The sequence below is a fragment of the Bactrocera tryoni genome, chromosome 2, assembly GCF_016617805.1.
Source record: "Bactrocera tryoni isolate S06 chromosome 2, CSIRO_BtryS06_freeze2, whole genome shotgun sequence".
NCBI classification, from domain to species: domain Eukaryota; kingdom Metazoa; phylum Arthropoda; class Insecta; order Diptera; family Tephritidae; genus Bactrocera; species Bactrocera tryoni.
In genome coordinates, this window is record NC_052500.1 from 64,065,424 (window position 1) to 64,075,482 (window position 10,059).

Genomic DNA, 10,059 nt, shown 5'->3' on the forward strand with positions numbered 1-10,059 from the left:
CATGAAATTTTTAGTGGATTGTTAAAATATTTATTTGTTTATGTAGAATCTTCACTTCACAACACTGTGCGGCAACACCATGTCGTAACAATAACAAACCGTGTTGTTGTCAAGCATTTTAAACTTTCACCATTCCCTCACACACATACACATATACACACAAATGTCAAAAAAATCGCGAACAAAATGCATTGCTGCCAACTGCAGTTAACACAGCAAGCACCATAAATATTTATATAAAATTCACAAACGGAAATGTTTTAGCAATTTAAATTTAATTTTCTTATTTTAAACACATTTTCGCGTTTTTATTTGCAACTGAGCGGAAATTCGGTTTACGCAAGGGTTTCTCTTTGCGAAAAGCGTTTGAAAGGAAATGCGCACTGCACACGGTCTGCTGGCGCGGCAAGTGTTGGTGCGCTTGGTTGCACGCGGCGCGGCGCCTGGCAGCGCGTTAAGCGGCAGAAAAGCAAAAGTTTGTTTATTTCACCGAACGACGGTGTGGACAGGGTGCACGCGAAGGGGCGCGTGTGCGGTAATAACAATAGACAAAGCGGCGGTTGCTGCTGGCAACACGACAGTTGGGCGCGGGTTTGTTGTACAGCTGTTGTTGCTTTACATATTTTTGTTCTTTTTGGCTGATTTTTGTATCAAAAATAAATTTTTTACATATTCATAAATATTTGTAACGGTTTTATGATTTTTGTGAATATTATGTGCAAGGGTACTTCCAACTGTTAATGTGTTTTTGTTGGCGGAAGTTTTGTATATTAAAAGTTTATAACTGTAGAAATATTTTCGTTAAAATAATAATTCTTTACTTTAAGCTGATGTCATCGGTTCTGCTATGAAAAATTTTCTAAATTAGTTTGTTGTACTTAGAGAAGACAACGAGATGAGTATGACGAGATGAAATATTCACTTATTTATATCGGGTGACCATTGATGGATTTTTAAGAAACTCAAGAAACCTCTAAATCTTTAGTGATTAGGAGTATTTAGAATAAAAAATAATAATAAAAAATGACAATTTAAAAAAAAATTCATTATATCATTGCATTTTATGAAAATAAAACGAGTCATATTTACATATGTTAAATAAGGTTTCCACTTAGTTTGATAGAAATTTGAAAAAGTATTAAATTAATGACTGCTTGGGTTGATCCAAGGTCAGCCGAAACTCCTTGCGGTGACCAACATTAATCCTTGGAAAATTTTTTTCTGATAAGTAGTCCTTGATCGAATCGTTTTTTTTTTATTTTTCATTTAACAAAATGTCGCATTCGCGAAATATTTTTCCAGATTTTCGAGGAAAAACCAACATCTTATAAAAATTTACAATAAATCGAAATTGAAACAATTAATAAGGGCTAAGTCCGGATACCACCGAACATTTTATACTTTTGTAACTTGCAGGAATCAAAGCCGGGAAAATACCTTCTGGACGGATATATGAAAGATATTCAAAATTCGTATGTTCTCCATAAAATCTTGCGGTTTTATGTATTTGAAACTAAAATTCCAAGTTAAGATATTTTCCTAGATCTGAAAGTATATTTAAAATAGCTGGTACTTCTAAAAATTTCTAAATCTAAAATTTCAAACAAAGCCAACATTTTATTTTTTTTATGATAAGACGATTTATTAATATATTTACTTATTTATTTATTATTGTATTGTAGTAGTTCATTCTAGCTTATTTTGAAAAATAGTTATTTCTCATTGCAATATAAATAAAGACTTTTAGATTGGATTTAGTTCAAACTGCAGAATTCACAACGTTCTCGTATGTTAACAAAAAATTGTCAATGCCAACCCAGATTTCCACTTCACTCAATTAACATCAACTTAGTTGCCTTTTTGATCTCTTCTTGGAATGGTCGCATTCTAATTCATGGAAATTAGATGCTAAACATATTGCCCTTTTATTCATCTATGTACTTGCTAAAACTTACGTTAGTATAGGATAATCTAAAATAATTATCTCCTCTTTTAATTTTTTTTATCTTAAATTAAGTTTTGAGGATTTCTCTTTCGCTTGGCACGATAGTACTGTAAGCGAAAACGTTTTTATTTTTTATTATTTCAAGAAGACAAACTGATGTGAAGTAGTTATCAAAAAAGTACTTTATTTTTTTCCATTCATCTTTAATCGTAACACGACTCTTTCTCTAAGACTAAAGCCTTTGTACTTGTCTTTCAACTTTTCATCTTTGCCTTGATACACAGAGATTGTTTTTGCTCTATTGAACGCCTGTGATATACGTACATCTGGAAAACCTGCAGTACAGATGTTCTTATTTCCCAATGCATCTTCTATCACGCTTGTTATACGATGTACTATGTACTTTGTCGATTGTGGAATGTTGAGATCTAACTCCAAATTGGTGAATTGGTTTGAGACTCTATGTTTTCAACACTTCTGATAACAACAGCTTCCAGTAGCTTAGACAAAATAGACAACAATAAAATTGGACGAGGCTTGACTTGTAATTTTCCTAAGTTTTTCTATCAATTTCGGACATCTTCCATGCCATTAGGATTTATCTGAAGTTTATTATCGCTGTAAGCTTTGTTAGTGCTTCGCACTTTGCTATAGATTTTTTACTACATCGTCAGTTATCAAGTCGGAAATTGATGAAATTTACTACTTAATTTTTTGTTGTTGGTTGAATTTTACTTTTACGTTGCGAAGTTTCTAGCTGCGGTTGGGTACAATGGAATATGAATGTACCTAATGTTTTAGCAAATTTCTTTGAAAACTTTAGCTTTTTCTTCATCGCTTTCTGCTCAGAATCCGTCGCCTTTCGAAGAGTAGGATTTGATGAAATTGGTTTTCTAATATTTTTAACAGCTTTCCAAAAGGGGCAGTCCGTGTTTTTGTTTAGTACAAGTTTCTTGACATAAGTTGATATGTTTTGATTTTTGAATTATTTGATTTTGTTGCTGAGACGCAAAGTTAAGTTAAGACCAGTTGTTCAACGATTGATGAACAATAATTTTCTCGCTAGCAGACTTTAGGTATTTAACGGTATTTCAAATGCAAAAGGCCTAAGGTTCGGCTACTTCGATTAAACTATTAAAATTTTGTTGAACTGAGTAAATATTTAGGATATTTATACAATTTCGCTTAAAATCTCAGTTTTTCGGCTTTTGTTTTTTAAACAAATTTGTCTTTGAAAATTGATTACCATGTGAAAGAGAGAAATAATTGTTGAGTTGTGACTTGCTTCTTTTTAAGCGACAATTATTTTTTAGTGAAGAAGCCGTTTGATTTCAAAGTCTGATAAACACAAAAGCTCAGACATAAAGGCAAATGGAAATGGGGTTTCTACTTCATTTTCTCCCACAGATTTATGTTTTTTCACCTAGACTTCTCTCTAACTAGTATGCCTAACTAGAAAAAGTAGGAATCCTTGCAAGGCATGCAAAAAAGTGAAAAACTGCAAGTTGTTGTACATTGTAATCTTTTCCACAACATTTCACTCTCGGTATTTGCCTCATAGTTGCCGGCACTTAGTCTTTTTGCTGTCTTGCCTTCACACCTGCTGGCAGTGTTTATCCTAATCCTTTGCGCTATTCACTTTTTTCTTTCTGCTCTTTGTTGCGTACTACTTTGTTTTGGCAGGATCAACACCTGTCTACTGCCGCAAGCACTGGAACTTTTTACGCTCCTTTGCCGCTAAATAAGTAAATTCATTTGGGTAGATATTTTATGCTGGAGTGTGTTTGCCGAGGTGCGCTCTTCACTTCTTTTTTGCTTTCGTTTTTTCAGTTTTTGTTTACACCACTGTTTTGGCCAACTGTCCCGTATGTTGTTATGAATTTGTTAACAAATTTATTTGGACGTGCGGATAAGTGCTCACGTACGTTGAAATTTATGTTTGTTGCTCCCATATACATGCATTATAAAGGTGCATCTGCTAGTTTTCTCACGGTACCCAGCGAGAAACGTATGGACAAATAACGTTATAGTCGCTTGGACTGAACTATTTCTTCGGAGATTAGGTAAAAACCCTTTCCGAATTTCGGTAAGATACTTTGACAATTAGAAAAGTCTCCTATACAGGGCTCGTTCAGTTTATGTGACATCTATATACTAAAGTTGCCCGATATCATCGATTCCGACAAATTAGTAGACGTGTATCTCAAGAACTGAAAGACTAGTTGTTCACTCATATACTGAAAAGTATTCTTTTGTTATAAAACTATCGTAACTTGAGGTTTTGAACATGAAGTTCTTATTTTCTGGACTTCTGAATAAATTTGATATCATCTGAATGAGATTTTCGATCTATGCTTATTTCATACCTTTAAAATATTCTTTAATTAGTCAAAGTCATAGTGAAAAATATTTAGTGCATTACTCCCTTAAACTCTCAATTGTCGTGAAAAGTGAAATTATTATTTTCTTCCTTTCTTTATATAGATTCCTAGACGTCAAAAGTATATACTCGTAAATAGATAGAAATGAAGCTAAAAGATACTGCCTTCAATAGTATATCTTCACATTAACAATAATCGCAGCGTTTGTCCGAGGGTTTTTCGACGATGTTTCAGCGGTTGCACAGGCAAAATCCGTAAATTGATGAACCTTATCAGCAGCACGGGTTTGTTCACATACATAGGTCATAATATAGTGGTGTAATTTTAGTCCGAGTTAATTCACAATTGGCGTTTAAAACGCCTGGCTGTGTGGTTATACAACCATTTTTCTATCTGTCTAGTAAATTTTATCCTTCAAAATGCATATAAAAGTGGAATTTAGGTTAAGTTTAGGATAGACTGCACTAGCTGGCTATCACGCCATTCATACATCTACTGGTTCTTTGTCATGCCAGATGGATGTGCACTAATACGAGCTTAAGTCTACGTCGTACAGGACATCAACGCTTTTTGCGAATTTTAATTGCGAGTTCATATTTAATTCTGTTACTTCATTCACTCCCTTCAACTGCAAAGTTGCCAAATATCTCAGCTTAGTTCCTAAATCAGGTCGAACATTAACAGAGCAGGTATTCCAGCGCCCCTTTCATACCTACTTCCTGCACTTTTTATATGACATGTCATCATCGTTAATGATGTCCACGCGATTCACATGTGATGCCAGTAAGTTGTGACCTGTGACTAGGCAAACAACTTCCTCTAGTCTTTTAAAAATCATGTGAGTTAAAAGCTGGCGTGTTTTTCTTCCACTCCATCGTACATGATTTTGGCCATTCTACATGTCCCTAAGGCATGCCATCTCAGATTGATCCGTCGGTCAGCCGTTCCGAAAATTTTGTTGTGTATCCTTTTTAATGATTGGGATAGTTTCTGAAGTGGTTCTTTAGTCAAGCGGATGGCACTTTTGGAAATCTCAATAGCTATTTTGTTTCCCGAAAGGCTCTCATGGTGCTAAGGCAAATAATGGAATGCAGAAGCTCGTAAGTACATTTTCGTCATTCTACGACTTTTAATATCTTCATACATATGCCTCTGTGACTTTTTTAATTACATCACATTGAAGTCACTGAAAACTTGTCTCATGCAAGTCGCCGATCTCACCCTATTAACGACGAGAACATCAACATTGTGTTGATATCAGAAATACAGTAGAGAGTCTTAACTTGCACCTACAGTCGACTCAGCATATTTTGGTTAATGGGTATAAAGTGTATTAATGCTGGATTCGTACCAAAAAACATCTATCTTTTGCAAAAACGACGTCGAGTAGAGGTCGGGAAAGAAATGTTTGACAATGTAGATAAGGATCTGATATTCATCAAATGTCTTAATTGGTGATGAGACATGATTTTATGAATATGAAGTCGAAACTGTCTAACAATTCAGCGAAACCAACCCAAAATGAGTCGAACCCGAAAAAAAGAATTGCTGAAGGCACCGAGGGCCATCCTCGCTGAAAAATAATTTATTAAAATTGGGTAAGGCGTTGGAATGCTTATATTGGGTCAAAAGAAGCCTGTTTTGAAGGCGTTAATAAAGAGTTATATTAAAATACGTGAAAATGGAGTCAGTCCGGACTAAGTTTATTTAGAATATAGTGCAACTAGCTAAGACTAGCTGAAAAAGTATTATATACCACGAAAAAAAAATTCCAAATGCTTAGTTTCCTACTGGTCTCTCTGTAAGCACCCCAGCATTTATTGTGGTTTTATGAAAAACTTTTCATTTTTCCGAAAGTGTGTGGTACGTGGCGTAGTTTGTTCACGCTCACGTAGTTGTATGGTTTAAGGGATTTTTAAATGTTGCAACAATAAAAGTCACATAAATATGCATGCAACTTGCAACTTTTGTGCGCACATGTGCACTCTGACACCACACAGTACGCTTGCCACTTTCCGCTGGTTGCCTTCCAACTAAGCTTTCGTAGCAATTTCTCAACCAGCGCAAGCGAGTGAATTCAGATTTTTGCTCACACGTTCATTTTGTTTTTTTTTTGTTGTTGTTGGTTTGAAATAATTTCCGCGCTTTGTTTGTGTCTTGTTTTGCAGCTACGCTTACTTCAGAAGAGCATCCATTGTAATTGTGCTTATACTTTGGCTACGCAGTGTATACATTTGCATGAGGTGCTTCAACAGCAGGGCTTATGCTCAAAGTTTATGTAGAAAATTTATTATTTTCCGTGTTTCCAGTTTTTTGTCGGTGATTAAGAATTTCAAATAGGATTTTACGTACTCGTGCTTCTTTTGTGCTCTTCTACGGTAACAGCAATGAAAGCTGCGGTGTGCTATGTGCTTGTAATAATTTTTCACTTTTCATATGTGTAACGGTAAAATATTTAAGTTGTACAATTTGTTGCTTGCATTTGTCCAAACTTATAAGTTTTGTCATCACACGTGTGGTGAAATTCACTTACAAATTTTTGATTATGTTTTTGAATGATTATCCTCGGGCTATTTCGTAAGGATTTGCTTAGAGTTTGTATTACAAGACAAAAATATTTTTTGAATTTTATGATCATTGCTTGGAAATATGATAATGGCGTGTCAGTTTCTTTTTAAGGATTGGGGTCTCAAAATTTCGGAGTTGTATAGAAAGTAAATTACGAATTTTTCGAAAGAGCTGAGAGACGAATCAGGGTGAGGTGGAATGTCTTGTGACACGCAGGGTCGTCAATATCATGTACAATGCAGCTGAATCGCAAACAAGATTTATACTCACACGAGCTTGAAAAGACTAAAGGACGGTTGTTAGCCTGGTCACAGGTCACAACGGCATCGCATGCATTTCGTATGGGCAACATTAACGATGACACATGCTGAAAGTGCAGGGAAGTAGTCACGAGGGAGGTGCTGGAGCACCTCGTCTGCTTATGTTCGGCCTTATATAGAACTCGGCTTAGATAACTAGGAGCTTTGCAGTTCAAAGGATTGGGATGGAGCATCAAAATTAGATATCAAGAATCTATTAAACTTCGCAAAAAACGTTGACGTCCTGCACGACTTCGGCTCCAGTTTGAATTTATAATGAACCTTTGTCTGGCATTAGAAAGGAGCCAGAGTAACATAGCCTAAGCTAAACCACGAAAAAATGGAAATTGGTAATTAAATTAATATTAATTGAATATTGAATCAACCGTAAAATAAGTTTGGAGTCACGTTCAGAAACGTTTAGTGAAGGCTTATTGAAGGTTATTATTCGGGGAGTTTCATATTTTATTCCAACGATGAGTTCCCTTTGTTCATGGAGACTTTTATAAATTCATTCATATATCCCGCCCAGGGTATAACACATAAGTCTGATACGAAGTGTGTAACATTCAGAAAGAAGAGACGGAGACCCTGTAAATTATATATAGTACGTATGTGTATACATGATTAACATGATGAGCTGAGTTCTGTTGCTATGAAAAAGGTAGAACCATTAACCGAATCTGCAATAGTAAATGGTGCTTCAATATATTCGTACGCTTGTAGAATAGTAAAATAAACTCCTAGAAGAACAGTAAAAAATACTCAGTCATATATCGCTCATTTGCTGCAAGACCGGCATAAGTCAAAAAAATCGATTTGCCAGAAAACGCGTTAAAAGTTTTCAACTGACTCCAACCTTACACGGAAAACAGGAATCATATTCTCTTCTCAAGCGGAGTATATAAGAGATATTCATATGAATTTTTCACTCAACATGAAGTATGATATAAAAACGAACAATTATGCATCATTAACTCAAAAATCACGTTTTTTGATTTATGCCGGTCTTGCAGCAAATGAGCGATATGTACGTGAATTAGTCCCTCAAATTTTAAGACATCGATCTGAAATGAGCGTTCCAAAAAAATTTTCATTCGCCGGAATAACTGATATCGGTCCACTAGAGCAGATAGTTGCGTTAAGTTAGGTAATAGCCAGATTTCTTTTGAGGCCACGAATAATCGCACTTGGGCAGCAAGCGACGCTTGTTCGCTGTAATGCTCTGACCCTGAACTTCTAAGAATAGATCAAAAAGACCAGAGCTTGTCACAAATTTATTGAGGCGGTTTATATCAATTCCAGCCAATTCGCCGGGTTTGTAAAAAGTATATATAAAGAGTCTGGCGATCCAAAGTAAATAGGACTTTTTGAATCTAGCGCCTCCTGGTAGCGACATCTATATGTCGACTGGTGCGTTAGAATCTGCTATTTTTATTGATTGTCCAGTCGGGTTGTGGATAATTATATGTCCAGATATTTCCCAAACTCATTAGTCTCAACGCGTGAATATCGAGTTGTGACGCCTCACATTGCGGCGGTCTAAGCCAAGCTAAGAGCTTACAGTTCAATGAACTTTTTAAGCTCCACTTTGGCCAGAAGGCTTTCGAAACACCACAAGTGCTGGTCGGTAACCAACGCTTGTCGAGCTCACACGAAGCCCAAAAATCCAGCGCCTAAGTGCATGAAGGTAGAAAATCTCCTGCTCCTTTCCATCCTGATCGAATTTGGTTGTAGGTGCCTTTTCTTGCAAGCTTGACGTCATGCAATTCTTGACTAGTTTTGAGCTCACAGTCAGCGAGCTTTCTGTAGCTACTCTGCTGTCGAAGTGGATGCATATCTCCCTAAAGAAGTCATATTTCGGAGCGGTACGTCTGCTGCTGTCTTGATGGCTGCCACTTCTACTGTCATACAAACTCTATAACAGACAGTGCAACGATATGAGACCTAGAGATAATATTATCCTTGAGAAAAGAATAAGAAAAGCAACTTCGTTGTAGTTTTTGACCATTCCGTTTATAAGGACCCGACCTCGTTGATAACAGGTTCTGCCGGTGTCTACAATATCCCTAATGTGAGTTAGTCTTATGCATCTACTATATTAAAGTACTAAAATTTCAACCTGATTTTAATTTTGCTTTCTATCTAACTTATCGATTAACAATTTTAAAAAGCAGCAGCGTCTTCGTTAGATCTTACTGTAGTGTTTAGAGCTAGTAATGAATCAGTTTTGACCATCCTTAAGTAAATCCTTTCGTAACGGCGTTTGGTAAGAAAATGCTCAGAGGTCCGTGTTTTCGTACAATATTAAATCGTGGCTAGGCTTCTTGATTCAAACAATGATATTAACAGCATTCTGTTCATTTTCAAAAGTACCATTGTGACGATAAATATGGATAAATCAACAAGCTAATAACGGATGATCCAAGAGGTAGTTTTCGTAATATCTTTTTTTTGATAGATCACGTGTTAGTCGTACCAAGTTCTCATGTTATTTTTGTTCAGTATTGTTTGGGATTTCATCATGGAAAGATTTGCGCATGAAAAACGTTCACAAATCCTTCAAATTTGTTACGTAAATTCACGTTTTGTAAAGAATATGCTTCGCGCGATTCGCTTAACATATGGTCAACAAAATCCTACTGAGCATACTATTCGCAACACCATAACCATTTTTGAGACCCCGCATTCACTATTGGATAATATTCGACCGAATAAACCTTGCCCAGTATGCCGTGAAGAAAATATAGCAGCCATAGCGCAGCCATCGAGATCTTAAATTAAAAGCGTACAAAATACAGCTTGTGCAAAAACTAAAGCCGCTTGACCTATCCAAGCGACATCGCTTGGCTTTATGGGCTCTTGA